Genomic DNA, 22,194 nt, shown 5'->3' on the forward strand with positions numbered 1-22,194 from the left:
TGGAACCAACTCCCTGGTACAATTCACACTTCAAATCTCCCTGTGGGATCAGCTAGATTCTAGCTGAGCTGGATTCTACAATCTTGCTCAGCATTTTCCCCTTCCCTTTCCTGCTTCCTTCATTCTGTTTCAGATTTCTCCTGAGAGCACTTCTTTAATAAAATATTTGCCCAAAACCCCCCATCTCAGGCTCTAACTTTAAGGAATTTGACCTAAGACACTGAGAATTAATCATATACTCAAGGTCAGAGAGTTAATGAGTTGTAGAGCCAGAATTCAACAACAGGTCTGTGAGACCCACATGTTCTCATCACTGTACTGCACTAACTTTTTTGGAAGTTCATCTTCATGCCTCCGGGGAAGCCTGCCATGTACTGTACCATTCTAGTGTGAGCATTTCTGAAATATGCCTTATATATTAAAAAGGGCCTGCAAGAAGTGTTAGCGGCCCTTCTATTCTTATATCAATGACAGGACCAAGGCATAAAGGAAAATGCATAAAGTAAAGAAGACAAGCTAGTTAAGGGACTTGCTCTGTGCCTTCTTACACCCAACAAGCTAACCACCTATGATGTGACCTTGAACACATTACTTGAGCTCTCCATCTCAGTGTCTTCATCTGTAAAATGGAAGTAATACCTATGGTGAAGTCATATTGCAGTGTCTGGCAGTTAGTAGGCACCCAATAAATGAAGCTAATATTCTCGAAACCACAAGTGTTCTTACCCAATTTCAAAGCTTTCCTGAGATTCAAGTCCTAGGTCTCCTAACATGTTTATCTCATCTCCCACTCCTCATCATCTTCTTTTCATGAAGGCTGTTTTTGTTACATGTCTAATAATTTAGTTCAATTAATGAAGCAAAGACTGCTGTCAAGGTGTTGAGCACTGGAGGGTAAATCACCTCTTTGACCTTACTTAGTCTGAGGCTTGTCCTACATAAAGTGCTTTGTTAAGAAACAGTGCTGTAGTCACCTCTTCCAAATGATGCCGTGAAAATTGGGTTAATTACACATGCCCACTGTAAAGAAAGCTATGGATATTTCTCTTGGTATATGCCCCTTTATCACAAGAAAAGGAAATGAGTATATCTCAACTCATATAATGCCTCTTCAATGCCTAATTGAGCCATATAAAATATTTTTATTATTATAGTTAATATGTATTATGCCATGTACATTGTAATTCTGTACAAGTCTAAGTATAGTCTATATTTTTAATCCTTTTGACCATTTTCATAAACAGCAATGGCTTACAGCAGTGGTCCTCAAATTCTGGCATGTACCAGGATAACCTGGAAGGCTTTATAAAATCTAGAGTGCTGGGTTCCATCCTCAGAGTTTCTAAGTCAGTAGGTTTGAGGTGGAACCCCACAATTTGCATGGACTACACTTTGAAAACCACTGGCTTAGAAGAATTCCATAACATTTCTAAGACTCCAGTCCTTCAAAGAGTCATTTACACTCTAAAGCCTTAACTGCTCTACTATGAAAGGAGAATTATTGCTAGTCATAACCAGTGACGTGCTGGACCTGGTTCCTACTGGGTCACAAGAACCAACTATTATCACCTCTTCCCAGCTTCACATTCAGTGGTGCCACATTGGTAGCCCATAATCAGTTATGGTAGCAATATTTACACCATGGAAATTGGCAAACACTACAAATCAGTGTTTGTTTATTTCCAAGATGCCAATTATTAAACTTTTACCAGTACGCCACTGGTCAAGACCAAGCCTAGTGATTTCTCTGCTCCTTCTCCATGCTCTCAGAAGGAATTTATCAGTGACCAATGACCACTGACTATGACTGTAATTAGGTTCTTTCAAAATAGTTATAACAGTTTTTAACAGCACATTCTCAAGTAAGTCATTTCTTTTCTTCAACTTTTCTTTAAAAAGTGATCAATTTCAATGTAAAATTACCCTCCTGGAAATCACAGTGGGTACAAACCAGCCTCAATGTGGATTCTAAGGAACTGCAAGCTTCTGTGTAAAGTCATCATATGCCTTTTAAGCCTTTATTTATGTTTTCAACAATTTTGGAGCCCCTACTCCTTGCCAGGCAATAGGTTAGGCAAAGGGGAGAAGACAGTGAAAGGCTCTGGCCTTATGAAGCAAAGAGTCTCTCAGGTGGGTATGAAGAAGGATAATTCCAAAATTTCCAGATGGAAGAAAATCTAAATGAAACTTTTATCTAAGATTTCTCATTAAGACTTACAATTTTTATGACTAATACAGTTATATACATGGTACAAAATTCCAAAGATACAAAAGATACACAATAAAATATGTCTCCCTCACACCTCTGACTTCCAGCCATTTCTGGGAGAAAATTATATTTCCATTTTTTGTATGTATCCAAAGACATTTTATGTACATATAAATATATTTTTCTTTTTTACATTGATGATAGCTCACAACAGAAATTATTATGCACCTGCATTTTTCCACAACAATATATCTTGGACATTATCCCATAGCAGTACATAAAGAAAGATATGCCTTAATTTTTTAACTATTGCATAATATAGTATTCTGCAGCATGATATGTTTATTTAATACTCTGTTGACAGACATGTTTGAAATTATCTCCAACCTTTTGTACTTACAAATAGTGCCACAACAAATAACTTTGTATATTCATTATCTCACCTTTATGTAGATATTTCTGTAGGATAAATTTCTAGAAGGAAAATTCTAGGTCAAAAGACACTTGCCATTTTTGTAGCTCCATGTTGTTTGTACCGATTCTCCTCCAAATTGTTTGTACCAATTTACATAGCCACTAATAATGTACGAGGGTTCCAGTGTCTTTACATCTCTTCAACCAAGTATATTATATTTAAACACTTACGTGTCTGCTAGTCTAGGAATTGAACAGTACCTTATAGTTTTTATATATATGTTTATTATTATTGATGAAATTGAATGTTTTTAATGTATAATATTAGTCTCTTTCATTTGTTTTTTAGTGAACTATATAATTGACTTTTGTCAATTTGTTATTGGGTTTTGGTCTATTCTTACTGATATGTAGGTACTCTTTATATATTACATACATGTCCCCTTTATTTGATATAAATTGTACTTTTTTCTGTGTCCTTATTGGAAACTGAGAAGAAAACAGTTAACCACAGGAACTTTCTCCTTTATCCCTATACTTAAATACATTTGAAATGAATAAGAAGGTCCAGAAGCCATAGATAATATTAAAAGCATATATCTCCATTCAGACTATATTTCTCTAAAATTGTGGCCAGGGGAAAACTCTGACCAGAGCACTTGACAGTAACAAGTAGAACCACAGTTCTGAACTAACAAGGAAGAGAATCTCGGAGTGCTAGACCAGAGAAGTGATAGGGACCAGCTTTGGCCCATTATCTCAGCAAGTGTCCAAGTACATTACTAGGATGGACTTGGGAAAATTTCTCACTTGTTTATTTTCAAATGCTTTTGAGAGCCCATGAGAGAAGCCCACATAAGAGAAGACAGGGTTAGAGATGGTGATTCCAGTAGCCATGGGGGCTCTTGTGAGTCTTCAAAAGGATATCCTACCCCCACTTCCCAACCCCGTCATTCCAAAGATGTTTGCAGACTGGAAAAAGGAACAGCATGAATCATCTCCATGTATGTCCCTGGATGTCTGGTCTTAGTTTTGGTAGAACCTTTCTTTTACGATGCAACAAATATACTTCTCACAAATAAGCAATTTTCTGCTTCAGCACAGGTTTGCCAGATCTTAGCTAATAGCAGAGCTCTCTGGGTGGACCCTCACTCCAAACTAAAATTTGCCTAAGCACTGTTTTTAGAAGGTGGGGGTTTCTCTTGTTTATTTCTAATAATCAAGTTTTACAAAGACTTCTGGCTAAGAAAATACCATATAAGCTTCTAAATCCCAAGAGAGCTCAGTAAAAACCTCAAGGAGAAAAGATAAAGCTCTCAACAGATGCTAACATCCTAGGGCTCTGATCTTTGGCTCAGCATGAAATTTATACTCCAAGGGACTGAGAAATGGAACTCCCCAGTCTCTGAAAAATTGTCAGGAGACAACCTCTTCTGGAAAATCAGACAACCAATCCCCTTGCTGCTAAGGAGAACATCTAAAAGTATAATCACTGATCTAACAATTTCATGGTTCCCCTCCGTACTCTCCCCAAAAGCAACATCCTCAACAATGCACATGGAAAGAAATGGTATAGTGAGTTTATGCTGTGCAAAAGCCAAGGTGTAACTTTGAAGGAATTTGACACCCCAAAGGTGAGAATAACTCTCAATTCATGAAGACAAGGTAGTGTTTCCTCCTTTTTTTCCTTTTCCTATGGGTCCTCTCATAGGGTTTAGCACACAGTAGGGGTTAAATAGGCAGGAGTGAACAAGTAGGCTCTCTTACAAAATGTCCAAAAAGGTTCCAGGAACATATTTCCCTCTCATGTGCTCCTAGCCATATCCTACCCACTTTTTGTCCCATCAAAATTAGCTTATCTTCCAAGGCTGTTTATTTCAGTCATTATGGATCTCTCTTCATGCTCTTCCTACTTATTGCACCAGTGTCTGAACAAATTCAACAGTTAATATAATTCACTTTATATAATAACAGACTTTTTTATTTGTGTGTGACTCTTGACATTAAAGCTACATAAGAAATTCCTTGGGAGAAAGAATGTATATATTTGTGTCCCTGACAGAATGTAGAAAAAATAAACTTTGTTCTCCCCAGGTTTCTGATGTTGTTCCTCCTGCCTGAAACATCTCCTTTCTTCATCTTCATCTTTCATGTCTCAGCTTAATGTCTTCCATTAGGAAAGCTCCTCTGAGGCTCTGTATTTATCTCCATGACAATATAGTGATTGCTGCCACATTAACTGAACATTAATTGAATTAGTTTTTCTGTATCAGTGAGTGATGGCTGCACACAAATACCCCCCAAAACTCAGTAACTTCAAACACAAGTCCATGTGCCCAGCTGTGTTTGTTCATGCATCTGTGGTCATCTCTGTGGGCACTGGCCAGTCTAGGATCACCTTAACTGGGCTGATTTGGCTCTGGTCCATGTGCACATGATCTCTATCCTCCATCAGGCTGGCTTGTGATTGTTCACAGAGCATCTGAGCCAGATTCTAAGAGAGAGAGAGAAAGAGAGAGGGAGAAAGAGAGCAGAGGAGGGTCTCGCACAAGGCCACTTAAGGTCTAGGCTGAGAATGTGCACAAAGTCACCTTTACCACATTCTATTGGACAAATCAAGTCACACAGCTAGCCCACATTTAAAAGTGAGGAAATGGACTCCTTTTTGCTAAAAGCTGCTACCAAGTCACATGACAAAGTGATAAAGACTGTATGATAAAGACTGGAGGGGGAGAAGTGGGGCTATATCTATATTCAATCTTCAGTAGTCTGTCTCACCTGATTATAAGCTCCTTGAGGGCAAGTACAATTATTCTTTTCACTGTTATATTTCTAGTCACTGCATCCAAGAAATCAAGGGATGGCTCAGACTCAGAAGGGCAGAAATGGAAGAATTAGGACAAATCACCAAGAGCAAATATGAGACCAAGGCTAAGATCATCCACACCTTTGTATTCCCAATTACTATATATGGATATGGAAGTTGGTCAGTAAAGAAAGATGATGGGAAAGAAAATTGACACATTTGAGAAATGTGATATTAGAGAAGCGCTCAACAAGTATCCTGGACCATCAAAAAGACTAACAAGCAGGTCCTAGAGCAAATTATGCCTGAAACATCACCAGAGGCAAAAATGACAAAATTGAAGCTGTCCTATTTTGGGCACATCATAAGGACACAGGGTTTTTTTTGAAACAACAATGATGCTGGGAAAAATAGAAAGCATCAGGAAAAGGAAAAGATCAAATATGAGACACATTGACCCCATAAAAGAAGCCATAGTTATGGGTCTATAAAAGCTGAACAGGACAATTGAGGACAAGACATTGTGGACATTACTCAGGTATTTGTAGGGTTACCAGGAGTCAAAGCTGACTCAATTGGAGGTAACAACAACAGGACAAGACTGGCACAGAGCAGTTTTATTCGTTTGGTGAATATATGAATCAACTACTAGTGCAGAAAGAAAGGGAAAGGAAAGAAATGGATATATAAAAACTCTCATGACTGAGCACCTACACATAATTGAATGTTTTATTTAATCCTCTTAATTTATTTCATTAGTTTCCATAGTGGAGCCTCAGGAATTTTATTTCATGGGTACTGTCAACTTTTAAATATGGCTTTTTAATATGCCTGGCACTATTTGAAATGTTTCCTCTGAATTAGTCAAGTTGTTATACAAACACTATAAGGGGGGGTCTTATTAGTTTGTCTCCTACTATACAAATGAAAAAGTGAAGGCACAGAAATTAAGTAACCACCACAACTTCACAGCTCCATAAAGCAGAGGTAAGATTTGAACCCATCCAATCTGGCTCAAGTCAACAATCTCAATCACTGCATTATATTGTACCTCAAGATGTGTGGTTCATGCCATCTCTCTCTATTCTGACTACTAGATAATTTCCTCACTTTTCTAAATTTGTTCTGTACTCTGGCTGCTAGTTGCATGAGGCTTTTTAGATTTTACTTAAAATTTAACAGAATTAAAGATTTAATCCCTCGGTCATACTAGCCGCATCTCAAGTGCTCAGCATTCTCACGTGACTAATGTCTACTGAACAGGTTAGCACAGAAAACATCTTCATCACAGAATGTTCTGTTGGATAGCACTACTCCAGAGAATTCTCCTGGGGCCTCAAGGAGAAATAACCCTGATGAGAATGCAGTGAAGATCAAATATGATGTGCTGCCATATAGCCATTCATCAGCAAAGTGGGATATTGGTAACTTGAGTCCTGGGGGCTTTGAAAGTAAATATGAGCATGTGGGGGCCACTGAAACATCACAGGTTATTTCCCTAATGAATATCCCTTGTGTTTGCTATTTTGTTGAAATGCAGAATTCATACAAGCTCCAAGAAACTCCAGTTTTTCTAAATCCATGCAATTTGACTTCTTAAGAGCTCTATTCCCTGGCCCCCCATTCTCTTTTTCTCAATTGTAAAGCCCTATACACCCAAAGTAGAGAAGTACATATTTTCTGACTAGGGGATATCTCTACACAATTGTTTTAAAAAGCAGAACGTAAAGAAGAACCATGAGAAATCTTCTCTTTGTGAAGAGTGGGAGGATCAAAGGGGACTTTCAGAACACCTGACTAACAGAACTACAGAAGTGGTCAAGCATTCTGGCTTCTTTGAATTTAATGTTTAAATAATTCCAAACAGCGAAGGAAATTTCAGCTATGCTATCTAAATATGGCTGGCTTTTATTCACTCATCTGCTTTACACTTCTTTATTTAAATCTAGTGTTCTGCTCTACCAATTTGACTGGGGTTCTCCTGAAAGCCTGCATGGTGTTGAAAGTTGATAACAACAGCTGGTACTCAGAAGGCTGCCTTTCTTTGCACTTCCATTTGCAACTTCCCATCAGCATTCTGAGAGCAAGTGCCACCTAGACAACAAATGACTCCTGCTTCTGTATCTGGGCATTTCCAAGATTCTTCAACTACTAAAGAATTACAGTGAAAGCCCTTGAAGTCACCCTTAAATAGAATCCTTTCAGTGTCTCAAAATCAATCCTTCATGTTTTGGGAAATAAAGAAAATCAGTACAAAGGATTTCAATGTCACCATATTTTACTGTAAATTCTGCTAAAAAGTGCCCTGTTTTATGGTTTGCAAAACATAGTGGGCTTCCAAAACCTCAATCTACTAATGGTAGATAGTTTAATAATCTGATATATTTCTTTAGTCTAATTCAGCCCCTTGACTTTTCTTCTCCTCTTAGGAGAATATATTTAAGCCTGAACTCAGATAGTAAGAATGTGAAATAAAGAATGGAATCTGTGGATGAAATATACTATTAATTTTAGAGCACTGATCAAATGCACTTGAACAGGTTTACACAGTCTTTGTGGTTAGAATTCCCTACCTTTCCCATGAGGAGGGTCATTTTAATGCCTGTCATATTTTCACCTAATACTATAAGCCCCATACACCCAGACGTATCTACAATCTCAGCTTTATCAGAAAAGCTTGAGAGGAATATGATCAGTGGCAAAGATTAAGGGAGATTTGCAAACAGAGGAAGGCATGTTGCATGTTAATTGCCAATCTGTTTCAGCCAATATGGTACCACAACAAGGCAGCAGGCCTTATCTAACAAGAAGGGGATAGCCATGCTTTTCTTGAGTACAATACATATAAACAGAAGAATCATCCAACAACCCCAGGTGACTAATTTCTCTATAAATATATTATTGACATAATAGAGGCCTTTTAAATGGGATTATAACTACCCAGACAGCTGCTCTGCTAGTAGAGGAGAACATGGTTGACAAAAAGATTTAAAGGAAAGAATAGAGGAAAATAGCAAACCTCCAGCCTGGCACACTTAAATGAGCTCATTGCTTCAAAATAATAGGATCACATTGCAGATATGAAAGGAAAAGCCAATACTCTTAAAGCAATCACTTTCTGCACGCTTTTCAACCATTTCTCTCCCACTGCTCAACTGAGAGGCTGCACTTCCCTTGTGCCAGAAGTAGGCCTTCCAAAGCAAAGGCCACATTGTCTGTTACAGTGTTCTTTAAAGGAATTATGTTTAGATTTAAAAGGTCTCTAGAGTGGATATGTTCTTTGCGTCTAAAGGCAGAATAACTTTTATAATTTATATAAAACATTTCAAGTTTTACTCAAAAAAAGCAATTCTCTCAGATGTCCACTCTTCAGGAAAAAATGACATAAAAAACTTATCAAGGAAAAAAATAGTAACTTTATTGTTGTCCATTAAAAAATCAATAAAAATAAAGACACAATATTATTGACATTCTTTTAAGTTCATAAAAAGAATATCTTTAGGTAAGATTTGAAAAGACAGAGTCAAACTTATGACTTATATTTCTTATATTTATGCAAAGTTTCTAGTGACTTACACTTATAAGGCAGTGAAACATTCACTCACTGGATGACTAGAGATTCAGTGGAGAATTAAACAAAGTACATCTCTGCTCTTAGGAGCTGACATTCTATTGGGGGGATGCTTTACACTGGGATCCCATGGAACAGAGCAAGAGATGAGAATTCTTGTGCATGTGATTTATAAGGGAGGGTTCCCAGGTGAAACCTGTAAGACAGTGAGGGACACAGTTCAGGACAGGGGAAGGAGCTAAGGAAGGTCATGGTTTTAGTTGATCCCCCAGAGAACTCTGTTTGTGAAAGGCATTACCCCACCAAACCACCAGTCCTCTTTCTATTCCTCCAAAATTAGTAAAGTAATAATCCAAGCCAATTTTTTAAAGATTTTATTTATTTGTTTTTAGTGAGGGAGAAGGGAGGGAGAAAGAAAGGGAAAGAAGCTCATGTATGAGAGATAGGTCAATGTATTGGCTCTCACACTCCCCCAGCTGGGGACCTGGCCTGCAATCCAGGCATGTGCCCTGACTGGGAATCGAACCAGTGACCCTTTGGTTCACAGGCCAGATGGAGCTGAATCTGCTGAGCCACACCAGCCAGGGCCAATTTTTTAAATCTCAAAGACTTGACAAAATAACAGACTTTGGATTTGCTTTCTGGGGTTTTTTTGTTTGTTTATTTGTTTTTTGTTTTCTTGCTCATGTGATTTTTTAATATAGGTGTTCTTAATCAGGTGTCTTTTCAGAAACCTAGACTCTTTCTATCTTGTTGACTCAGTGTCTTCAAATACACAGCTTCCATGATAGAAAGAATAGGCAGGAAAAACTGCTAGAGGATGCCCCAGGGAGCTTTTGAGAGCTTGAAATGAGCACATCCATTTTCTTTTGGCCAGGATTCTATCTGTGACCAAACAATTGCAATGAAAGCTGGGAAATGTAGTTCAGTTATGTTCCAGGAAGAAGTGAAAGGGCATTTGAAGAATATCTAGGCTGTCTCTATTACTTTTCTCTGACTCTGCTCAAAGAAGGCTACAAGAACAGATGTACAAGTGCCAAAAGAATAGAGAAGACTTTGTCTGGGTTTTCATGACTGCCCAGTTGTACCTGTGAAAGGGAATCTATTCCTCCTAGGCATTTCCACTGGCCTAGAAGTGAGCAAGAAGGCAGAAAAATGGGAGTGGGGAGGAAGAAAGATCTCCCATATCTACACAGAGCTTGTCTTCTAATTCCCATTTCTCTCAGCTGAAACAACATACCTCCCAACCCTTTGGATAATTTGCCAGAGTGGAGAAGTAGCCCTATGCTGGTCTAAGAGCCTAAGTGATAGGAGCTTGACTTTGTTGAATCCCAAACTTTTCCATATTTCTTGATGATTCACTTTTCTATTCTTTGCTTCAGTTTACACATCTGCTAAGAGGGGCAAAGATCCAGTGTTATCTACTCTACATATTACACTGGAATTCTATCCAGACAGCAAGTAATGAAACAAAGTCTCAGAAAATTTAAGAACTATGGCCAAAGTCACAGTAATTAATTAGTCACGTAAGTAAAACCACAACTCAGATCTTTCAAGTCCTAATGTGGGACTCTTCACTGTATTGCAAACCTCTCATCTCACATGTGAAAGCTTGTGGAAGAGCATAAGACACTACCTAAGTATAAGGTAGGATTGTTCTTGTTGCACACCTACTGAGACAACAAACATCTCTTACTAAAGGTATGTTTGCAGGCTAGAGCAATCAGATGATAAGTAGGGTCATAGTAACAGTGGAATGATCTAGAAATCTTGCATAGAAGCCCTGTATTAGATTGGCCCAGTGGTTCTCACCCTAGCTTCACAGTAGCATCACATGAGAAACTTTTAAAAAATGCTGATGCCTGAGCCCCACTCCAGATGAGATAACTTAGAATCTTTGGAGCAGGGCCCAGGCATCAGTATTTTTTAAGTTTCTTAAGCGATTCTGTCATGCAGCCAAATTTGAGAACGAGTTTAGATCTTCACTACAACTTGTTGAAGAGTGAGAGGCCCCTGAAAGGACATGGGACCTTATGCAGGCAAATAAGAGGTTTGAGAGGAGAACAGATGGGCAGTGATGGAAACACACATACATGAAACCCCCACTAAAAAGCAGGACAAGGCTATGCCTCCAAGTGCTTCCTCCTGTCATGCCCCACCTGCTAGATTCATTCCTAAAACCATCCCAGGTCTTAATTATCCTTTGGAGTATCATATAAATTGTTTCTAAGTTGCCATCACCAGCCTGATTGAGGTTCTACTGGGCAGGAAGCTGGTGTTCAAGAATATTGTTAAATGCAGTGAATGGGAGATGAGTTCACAAAGTAAGATAAAAATCTCCCCCCATTAATCAATCACATCTCTCAAGCATCAGTTAAAGGGCCTCATATGCATTATCTCATTTAACCCCATGACAACACTTTGAAGTAGATATTGTGACACCATTTCATAGAAGGGAAAATTGAGGCTAAAAATAATTAGATAACCTGCCTCAAGCCATTCAACCAATAAGGAATAGAGCCTGGTCTCAAATCTAGAGTACCCACTTTCAAAGTCCCTGTAGTTAACCAGAAATGGTAGCTAGATGTAAGGACATGCTCAGTGTTTTCATCCCAATCACCCTCCCGAGTTGGAATTCTGTAAAAGACAAACAGCGAAAAAACTGTTAGATTCGTTTTAAATAAAAATTCGAGAAATTAGAAAGACCAAATACTGCGGAAATCCATAACATCGAAAAAACCAAAAGTAAAATATAACAGTGTCTTTTCAAAGCCAATTGCAATAATTCTGGTTCAATTATGCCCAAAACAATCAGGTTTTTAAAATATCTACATAAAATATGGAAGAAGGACATATTATAGTGCCCTAGGAGTTTTATTGTTGTTGTTGTTTTTTTAAGAAGACAGTGGAAACCATAGGCCCAGAGCTGACCTTGTCAAAAAAAGACATACATAGTTTCCAGCTTAGGAAATTTAAGCTCCAGGAAGGAAGGCAGGACCTTCTAAGTCCAAGAGGCATTTTTCTTCTTTATTAGAAAAAAAGACTCAAAATATTGGGTTTTTTCTATGGAGAAAAGGAAAAATTCGTATGTTTGGAAGAGAGCTGACTTGACTAAGACCCAATGTGAAGAGCTTTATTATTCAGGAATCTTATAAACTCTATGGTCTATACTCCAATAAACCAAACCAATTTTATGTATATTTATTTTAATTAACCACTGAATATATATATATTCATATATATATTCACACACACACACACACACACACACACACACACACACATACACACACCCCAAGGCTGGTAGACAGGTTGTAAAAATAGCCTCAATTCTCTTTTCCTTAGATCCTTGCTCTTGGCTATATAATGGTGCAATTCCTGCTTCTTGTCCTCTATAGGCTCAACCATATCATTTGTTTTGGTCAATTAAATACCAGGAATGATGTGAGTAGACACCAGCATGTTTCTACTTAGTCTCTTTCTCTTTTGCCTTACACGTGAGTGTGCTTTTGACTAGATCACTCAAGGGACAGACATGTGGAGCAGACCCCACTTTTCCCCGTTAAGGTCTCTGACATGTGAGGGAGTCCAGCCACCATCAGCAAAGCTATGCAAATGAATCAAAACTGATAACAGGTACAGGAGTAAGCCTTACTGAGCCCACCTCAGATAAGCAGAATCACCCAACCAAACCAGAGACTTGAGAACAAAATAATGTTTCTTGCCATACATGTCACAGGCTCTGTGGCTACTTATCATGTTGCATTATTGTGGCAATAGGTAACTAATTCATCAAGTAATAAAAATTATATGTGGTAAACATTATTAGATACTCTACAAATACTACCATCATAATAAATTGTCAAGAAAAGGTATCATTCTAACTCATACAATTTCCCTTCAGCCTAATTCTCTCCCACCTCTTAGATTATTATAAGAATAAAAGAGTTGCCCTGTGAGTTCTAGCAATTCAGCTACTACTCATAACCATACCTACCTAAAAGTAGTATGTTCTGTATTCCAGAGCACAGAAGACTCAAGCTTTAATATGAATCTCTTTCTTCTCTACACAACTGGGAGCTGAACTATTTCACTGTGCAAACCACAGGGTTTGTCACTCAATAAATATTACTGAAATAAATAAATAATAAAAGGATTAAGTTAAAAAGTAAGACTGACCTTAAATGGGGTTAAATTCAAAGATCTATTATCCTTTTGGGATTGTAAATGACATAAACCCTTGGGTTGATACCTGAGATATAGAAGGCATCGCCTGTATCAGAGCTGGGAACATATCAGTCTTCCTGGAAGGCAGAGATAACATCATCTTGTGACACCAACACTGCCCTTGCAGAATGCCCAGAGTTGCCATGCAATAAGTGGAAATGGTATCTATATTCACATTGCCTAACCCGCAAAGCAAACTAAAACACTACTCTTTCAAATACTACAGAAAATATAAACAATCAAATATTAATACAAATTTCAAATATATCTATAGCACATATAACATGAATTAATATTTATCAGAGCACAAAGGCAGATCCAAGAAGTGGAATAAGTCGATGTTAAATTCATCTCTTCCAAGGACCAAACTGGAAGAACAACTAAAATATAGAGCAAGCAACCTAAATAACCAACTGAAAACTAGCTGAAGAGACGTCTTAAAACCAAAGATTTACAAAAGAAGCCACACTAATACTGATAGGAAGTACAGAGATATAAAAAGGGCTGGCCCTACACCCATAAGCAACTGTTGAGACACTGGAGGGATATCTCAGCTGCAGGAAGCTCCCCCTGAGAAGTGTGGGGTCTCAACCTGAAGATTAGATGCCCATCCCAGAGCACCAGAGCCAAAAACAGATGTGCATATTACACCTGGCTATGAAAATCCGTGGGGATTATATCCACCTAAGAGAGACAAAAGTCTGCTAGAGACACAGGCACTCTCTTAAAGAGCAAATATGCAATATCTCACTTGCAGCCACTCACTTTGGTCTCCAGCAGAGGGAGAGCAGAGTAGACTAGAATCACATGAGGGTTTGTGGCTCTGGAGAGAGAGGTGAGAGGACAGCCACTGGGACCCCTGTGCTGAAGTCTCTCTCTCCCACAATGCAGACACCATCTTTCTTGGGTAGAGTATTCCCCTCCATACAACATCAACCTGGGAAAAATCAATAGCTACACACTCTGAACTCCCTCTTGCCCCATCCTGTAGAACTTGCACCCGGCTGAGAAGCCAGTTGCCTAGGCCAGGGTGTAGAGGTCTGGACAGACTCAGGATTATCAGTTACTGAGTTGTGTGGCTTTGGGGCAAGGACCATTCTGACCACTTTCTCATGAGTCTTACTGGCACCTGCTACTCATGGGAGACCCACTAACCCCACTCTCTGGGCTCCTGGTGGTCTCACCCTTCTGACTCCTGGTGGCTCTGCCCTGCAGAGGTCTGGGCAGAATCTGGGACACACTGAGTTGTGTGGCTCTGAGACAAGAGCAACTCCCAGCTCTTTCTCCCAAACCTGACTGGTGCCCACCCCTCATAAGAGATCTAGCAGCTCCATTGTCCTGACTCCCAGTGACCCTGCCCTGCTGAGCTTCGGCTCATCCAGTAGAATCTGGTACAGACTAAGTTGTGTGGCTCCAGGAAAGGGGGCATTTTTCCCTTGATTTTTTGACCAGTACAGAGCCCTCCTTTTCCACAGCCAAACCTTGGTCTGTTTGGGCCTGATGAATGCTGCTGGCCTCACCCTGACAAATCCTGGAGACCCTGATCCACCACAAAGATGTGCAAGCACCCAGAAGATGACAGCTAGACTTGGTATATCCTGGAACATTTTCTGAGTAGCCTCAGACCCACATTGACACTGAGTTTATACCTGTGTCAGTCAGGTGAACTCCACTCACTCCTACCTGGTGACTCACTGAGAACCTACCTCATGCAACTTGAGTACCACAAGAGGCTCTATTAGTGACTGAGATTAACAGTCAGCTTGCAGGCAGAGGCAGATCTCAGGGTGATTTGGGACTTTGCTGACCTGTCCCTGGACCCAGTGCTGGTAAAAGCCAGCATTGATATACCACTTGGTCCTTCCCATGTACACCCAAACTTAGCAGAGGCAGCCATGAACTCTAGATTTATCATTTTGAGGACTTCCACCAAGATGGAGGCATAGGTGGAGATACTGTGCTTTCTCATACAACCAAGTTTAGAGACAACACAATATTAGCAACAGAAAACATAGCCAGAACACAGAAAATTGAACTTTTTCAGAAGTCTGATAACGAATTCTTCAGCCTGATCGGTAAGAGGGGCGAAGCCAGCAGCTGGTGGAGCAGGGTTGCACAGGAAAACTCAGTCAGGCAGATCCCAGGCATGGGGTTGCCACGGGCGGACCCAGTGAGTGACCCAGTGAACGACCCAGTGAGCGACCAGCAGACCCAGCGAGGGCGCAGGGCAGCGGGTTGACTGTGCTGGTGCATTCCTGTGAAGATAGACTCAAAGGGAGTGGGCAGTGAGACGGGACCAAGGAGGCAGCAGAGGAGGCTGCCATTTTCCCACTCTGACCCCGCCCCCACAGACAGCATCACAAACCAGCAACCTGGGCAGCCTCTCCCTGGTGAACACCTAAGGCTAACAGGCGTAAACAGACCAAAACATGGCTCAAGAAGATCCCAAAGCCCCAGAGCCCATAACTCTAAGTGACGAAGAAATAGCAAAACTTTCAGATGCACAGTTCAAAACACTGGTGATCAGGATGCTCACAGAACTAGTTGGTTTTAGTCACAAATTAGAGGAACATATGAAGTTTAAACTAATTGAAATGAAGGGAAATGCACAGGAAACCAATAGTGATGAAAAGGAAACTGGGACTCAAATCAAGGGAATGAACCAGAAGGAAAAAATGACCAAACAGGAAAATATGAAGAAACAAGAATTCAAAAAAATAAGGAGAGACTTAGGAACCTCCAGGACATCTTTAAATGCTCCAACATCTGAATTATAGGGATACCAGAAGGAGGAAAGGAACAGCCACCAGTGGAAAACTTATTTGAAAAAATAAAGGAGAATGTCCCCAATCTGGCAAAGGAAATAGACTTCCAGGAAATCCAGGAAGCTCAGAGAGTCCCAAAGAAGTTGGACTCAAGAAGAAACACACCAAGGCACATCATAATTATATTAGCCAAGATTAAAATGAAGGAGAGAATCCTAGAAGCAGCAAGAGATAAGGGGACAGTCATCTACAAAGGAGTTCCTATCAGACTCTCAGCTGATTTCTCAAAAGAGACCTTACAGGCAAGAAGGGGCTGGAAAGAGGTATTCCAAGTCATGAAATCCAAAGACCTACAACCAAGATTGCTCTATCCAGCAAAGTTTTCATTTAGAATGGAAGGACAGATAAAGTGCTTCTCAGATAAGATCAAATTCAAGGAGTTCATCAACACCAAGCCCTTGTTATATGAAATGTTAAAGGGACTTATCTAAGAAAAAGAAGATAAAAAAAGATGAGCAGTGAAAGGACAGCAAACTCACAGATATTAATAACCACACCTAAAACAAAAGCAAACTAAAAGGACAGCTAGATCAGTAGCGGAAACATAGAAATGAAGATCTCATGGAGGATTAGCAACAGGAGAGTGGGAGGAGAAGGGGGGAGAAGGTACAGAAAATAAGTAGCATAGACAGAAGGTAGAAAATAGATAGGGGGAGGGCAAGAATAGTATGGGAAATGTAGAATCTAAAGAACTTGAAACACATGGTCATAAACTAAAGGGGGGAATGGTGGGGGTGTGGTGGTGCAGGGTGGAGGGGAATGAAGGGGGGAATAGAATAACTGTAATGGCAAATCAATAAAATAAAAATTTTTAAAAAAAGAGTATCTCACCCCAAAGCAAGAGACTATACATTCTTTCAAGGGCACATGGAACAGTTTCTAGGATAGACAACATGTTGGGACACAAAACAAGTCTGTAGGGCACAGCAAAAGCAGTGCTAAGAGGGAAATTCATAGCATTATGAATTTTCTAACTCAAGAAACAAACAAACAAACAAAAACTCAAATAACAACCTAACTTTGCAGAAGATTAATAAAACCAAGAGCTGGTTCTTTGAAAATATAAACAAGAGTGACACACCTTAATGCTGAATCATCAAGAAAAAAAGAGTGACCTAAATAAATAAAATCAAAAAATGAAATAGGAAAAGTAACATTTGACTCCCTAGAAATGAAAAGGATTGTGAGGACCTCCAGTCAAGATGATGGCAAGAGTAAACCTGGCTCACCTCCCCCCACAAACACATCAAAGTTTAAACTAAACTATAGAACAATCATCATTCAGAACCATCAGGAACCAAGCTGAATAAAAGTCCTAAGCTACAGAATTAAAGAAGAAACCATTTGAGAGTGGTAGGAGAGATGGAGATGAAGAATTAGCTGGTCCCACATCCATGTGTCGTAGATAAAAATTGGCTGCGAACCAGAGGATTGCAGTTCAATTCCCGGTCAGGGCACATGCCTGGGTTGCAAGCCAGTTCCCTGCAGGCCAGTTCCCAGCAGGGGATGCACTAGAGGCAACCATTGATGTTTCTCTCCCTCTCTCCTTCCCATCTAAAGATAAATAAATAAATATTTAAAAATTTTTTTTAAAATTGGAAGGGATATCTCAGGTGCCTGTGATACCATCCCAATACCAAGCCACCAAACCTAGATTCCCAGCACCAGGAAGATAAGTCTTCATGAATTCTGGCTGTAAAAGACAGCAGAGACCAAGGCTGTGGGTGATAGAAACTTTTGGAACTCAGGCAGTTGCTCTTTAAAGACCCATGCACAAATTCATTCATACTCACTCCTTCTGAGCTCCAGTGTGGGGGTATTAGGTTGAAAGGCATCAGAGACATGTGGAGAGGAGCTGGATTGTCTGACATCAGGGCGAGATCTGGAGGAAGCTTTCTCCCAAACAGAAGTGTTGGCAGAGGAGGCCACTGTTCCTCTAGTCCTAGAAGCACAGAGAGTCCCAAACAAGATGGACCCAGAGAGGCCCACTCCAAGACAAATCATAATTAAAATGCCAAAGGTTAAATACAAAGAGAAAATCTTAAAAGCAGCAAGAAAAAAAGCAGTTAGTTACCTACAGGAGAATTTCTATAAGACTTCAAGCTGATTTCTCAGAAGAAACTTTGCAGACTGTAAGGAATTGACAAGAAATATCCAAAGTCATGAAAAGCAAGGACCAAGATTACTCTGCCCAGCAAAGCTATCATTTAGAATCAAAGGAAAGATTAAAAGTTTCCCAGACAAAAGAAAAAGCTAATGGAATTCATTAACACCAAACCAGTACTATATGAAATATTACAGGGTCTTCTTTAAGAAAAAGTAAAAAAATATGAATAATAAAATGGCAATAAATACATATCTTCCAACAACTGAATCTATTAAAAACAAAACAAATAAACAAGCAGAACAGAAGCAGAATCGTAGACACAGAGAATGTTTTTATATTTGCCATATGAGAGAGGTGTCAGAAGGATGGGTGGAAAAGATGAAGGGATTAAGAAGTACAAATTGATAGTTACAGAATAGTCATGGGGATGTAAAGTACAGCATAGGGAACAGAGTAGCCAAAGAACATATATGCAGGACCATGGGCATGGACAATGCTGTGGGGATTGCCTAAGGGAGTAAGGGGACTGGGTACAAGGAGACAAAGGAGGAAAATTAGGGGCAACCATTATAGCAAAAAACTTAAATAAAATAAAACAAATAGTAAAGTAAAATATTGTAAGAAAATATTACAAACAACTATATGCCAAAAAATGGCAACCTAAAAGAAATGGATGCATTTCTAGAAATATACAATCTTGTAAAATTTAATCAGGAAGAATCAAAAATCTGAATAGACAGATTACAACTAATGAAACTAAAGCAGTCAACAAAAAATGCCAACAAGCAATAGTTCAAGGAATGGACTCAATAACTCCACAGATAATTTTTACCAAACATTCAAAGAAGAATTAACACCTATTGCTCTTAAACTGTTACAAAAAATTCAGCAGCAGGAAAGATTCCCAAGCTCATTTTATGAGGCCTGCATTATCTTAATTTCAAAACCAGATAAAGGTTGCAGCTCCTTGCCAGGTGGTTTACTTCTTCCAGTCAACATGCAGACTTTAGAAGCTCCAGAGGAGAAGCTAAGAAAATTTAAGTACCAAAGCAAAGATGCAGCAGGTATCAATCAGCCTGCAGCTCCAGAAGACCAAAAAAAAAAAAAAACATGAGCAGGCCTTCAAGAAAAGAAACATCACCAGTCTCTCCATTGACCCAGCTTCTAAAGAAGGGACAACCAGGTCAGCCTCATCCTGCAAAAAATAATTAATGGTGTGAATTACTCAGATCCAGAACTATGTTTCCAGGCTACCCAGGCCACCAGGAGAATACTGTCTAAGGAAAGGAACCCTCCTCTGAAGCTGATGGTTGAAGCAGGGTTCATTCCCAGGCTGGTGGAGTTCCTGAGATCCTCACATCATGCCTGCTTGCAGTTTGAGGCAGCCTGGGCTCTGATCAACATCACTTCAGGGCCTTCAGAGCTGACTCCAGCTGCCATGGAAGGGGGCACCAACCCTTGGTTGAGCTCCTGTCTTCCCCTCATGTGACTGTGTGTGAACAGGCAGTGTGGGCCCTTGGTAATATAGCAGGTGATGGCCCATAATTCAGAGACATTGTTATCTCAAGCAATGCTATCCCACACCTGCTGGTCCTGATCTCATCAACCATACCAGTGAGTGTGTCTATCACATTTCTGCAGAACATCACATGGACCCTGTCCAACCTGTGCCGAAGCAAGAATCCATACCCCTGCAAAAAGACAGTGAAGCAAATGTTGCCCATCCTTTCCCACCTCCTGCAGCACCAAGACAGCGGAGTGCTCTCTGACACCTGCTGTGCCCTGTCCTACCTCACTGAGGTCTGCAACAAGCACATTGGTCAAGTGGTTGACATGCTGGTGCTGCCCATACTAGCTGAGCTCATTGCCAGCTATGAACTGAACATCTTGACCCCCTCTCTCCACACTGTGGGCAACAATGTCACAGCAAAAGATCACCAGACCCAGCTGACCATTGACACGGGCATCCTGCGCATACTGGCCCAGCTCCTGCTGCACCCCAAGTCCTCTGTCCAGAAGGTGGCAGCCTGGGCCCTGAGCAATGTGGCCACTGGGTCCTCCCAGCACCTTTAGCCCCTGATTGCTTGCAACATCCTCTGGTGGCTCTGCTGAAAAAAGAGGCTGCTTGGCTAACTTTGCCACTGGAATCACAATGGACTAGTTGATCCAGCTTATTCACTCTGGAGTCTTGGAGCTGTTGGTGAACCTGCTCACCATCCCAGACACCAAGTTTGTCACATCATCCTTGACATCATCATTTTATTCTTCCAAGCAAAAGAGAAGCTCTCCAAGAAGAAATCCCTGTGCCATCTGATAAAGGAATGGGGCAGGCTTGATAGAATCAGGGCTTTGCAATTTTACAAGAACCATCAGGTTGCCCTGACTGCTCAGAGGATAATCAAGAACCACTTTTCTGAGGAAGAAGAAAATGGTACAATATCACCATCCCTGGACCAAGATCATGAATTCTTAAAGCACTTCACATAAAAATACCAGAGCTCCAGAACTTCTAAACCAAGGACCAAACCCTAAAGGGTGACTTATTTAAAAAGCAGCACTCTTATATCTTGGTGTACCCAGTATAAAGTTTTGAACACTGAATGTTAATTATTTTTTGACACTTTCACCTCTAAAAATAAAAAAATAAAAATAAATTTTAAAAAAGCAGATAAAGACACTACAAAGAAAAAAATAGGACAATATCTCTGGTAAACATAGATGCTCGAATCCTCAATAACATATTAGCAAATGGGCCCAGCAATACATTAAAATCATCATATACTGTGATCAAAGGGGATTTATTCTAGAGATGCAAGGTAGGTATAATATCCACAAGTCAATAATGTGATATACTACATAAACAAAATGAAGGGTAAAAATCACATAATCATGTCAATAGATGCAGGAAAAGTATATGATAAAATTAAGCACCCACTTATGATAAAAAACCTATCAGCAAACTAGGAATAGAGAGAACATACCATAAAGCAATAAAGGCCATGTATGACATACCCACAGCCAACATCATATTTAATGGGCAAAAACTAAAAGTGTTTTCCTTAAGATTGGCAACAAGACATGGATGTGCACATTTTCCACTCTTATTCAACAAAGCACTGGGACTCTTAGCCAAAGCAATCAGACAAGAAAAAAATAAAAGTCATCCAAACTGGAAAGGAAGAAGTAAAACTGTCATTATTTGCAGATGATATTATACTGCATATACCCTAAAGATTCCACCAAAAGCTATTAGAAGTGATAATTGAACTCACTGAAGTAGCAAGATACAAAATAAATATCCAGAAATCAGTTGTGTTTTTTAATATGTTTATCACCTTTAGAGAGAGAAAGAGAGAGAGAGAGAGACAAACACTGATGTAACAGAGAAACATCAATCAGTTTCCTCTCATATGTGCCTCAACAGAGGATCGAACTTGTAAACTAGGTGTGTGCCCTAACCAAGAATTAAACCCCAACGTTTCGGTGTACGGGATGATGCTCCCACCAACTAAGCCACACTGGCCAGGGCAATGAGTTGCATTTTATATGCCAATAATGAATTGACAGAATGGGAAACTAAGAAAACAATCTCATTTACAATTGCATCAAAAAATAAAATGCCAAAGGACAAGTTTAACCAAGGCCATAAATGACTTACACTCAAAAAGTTATAAGACACTGAAGAAAGAAGCTGAAGAAGATACAAGTAAGTGGAAGAATACACTGTGTTCACAGATAGGAAGAATTAACATCATTAAAATGGCCATACTACCTGAAGCAATCTAGGATTCGCTACAATTTCTCTCAAGATGCCAATGGTGTATTTCACAGAACTAGAATGAATATTCCAAAAATGTATGTGGAACCACAAAAGACCCTGAATAGCCACAGCAATCTTAAAAAGAAGAACAAATGTGAAGGAATCATACTACCTGATACCAAACTATACTACAAGGCCATACTAATCAAAACAGCATGGTGCTGGCATAAAAATAGACATATAGAGCAATGGAATCGAATAGAGAGCCCAGAAAT

At 39.7% G+C, this 22,194-nt stretch overlaps 1 long non-coding RNA gene and 1 pseudogene across 2 annotated transcripts in view; one reads left to right on the plus strand and one right to left on the minus strand.

The window, feature by feature from the left end:
• The window catches only part of LOC128628311 (uncharacterized), a 124,114-nt gene that overhangs the window by 84,790 nt on the left and 17,130 nt on the right, over nucleotides 1-22,194 (minus strand). The gene's annotated exons all lie outside the window — the stretch shown is intronic.
• On the plus strand, nucleotides 19,157-20,691 carry LOC119042681 (importin subunit alpha-8-like; annotated as a pseudogene).

This window comes from Artibeus jamaicensis, unplaced genomic scaffold (genome assembly GCF_021234435.1).
Source record: "Artibeus jamaicensis isolate MK-2021 breed Jamaican fruit bat unplaced genomic scaffold, CSHL_Jam_final contig_685, whole genome shotgun sequence".
NCBI classification, from domain to species: Eukaryota; Metazoa; Chordata; class Mammalia; order Chiroptera; family Phyllostomidae; genus Artibeus; species Artibeus jamaicensis.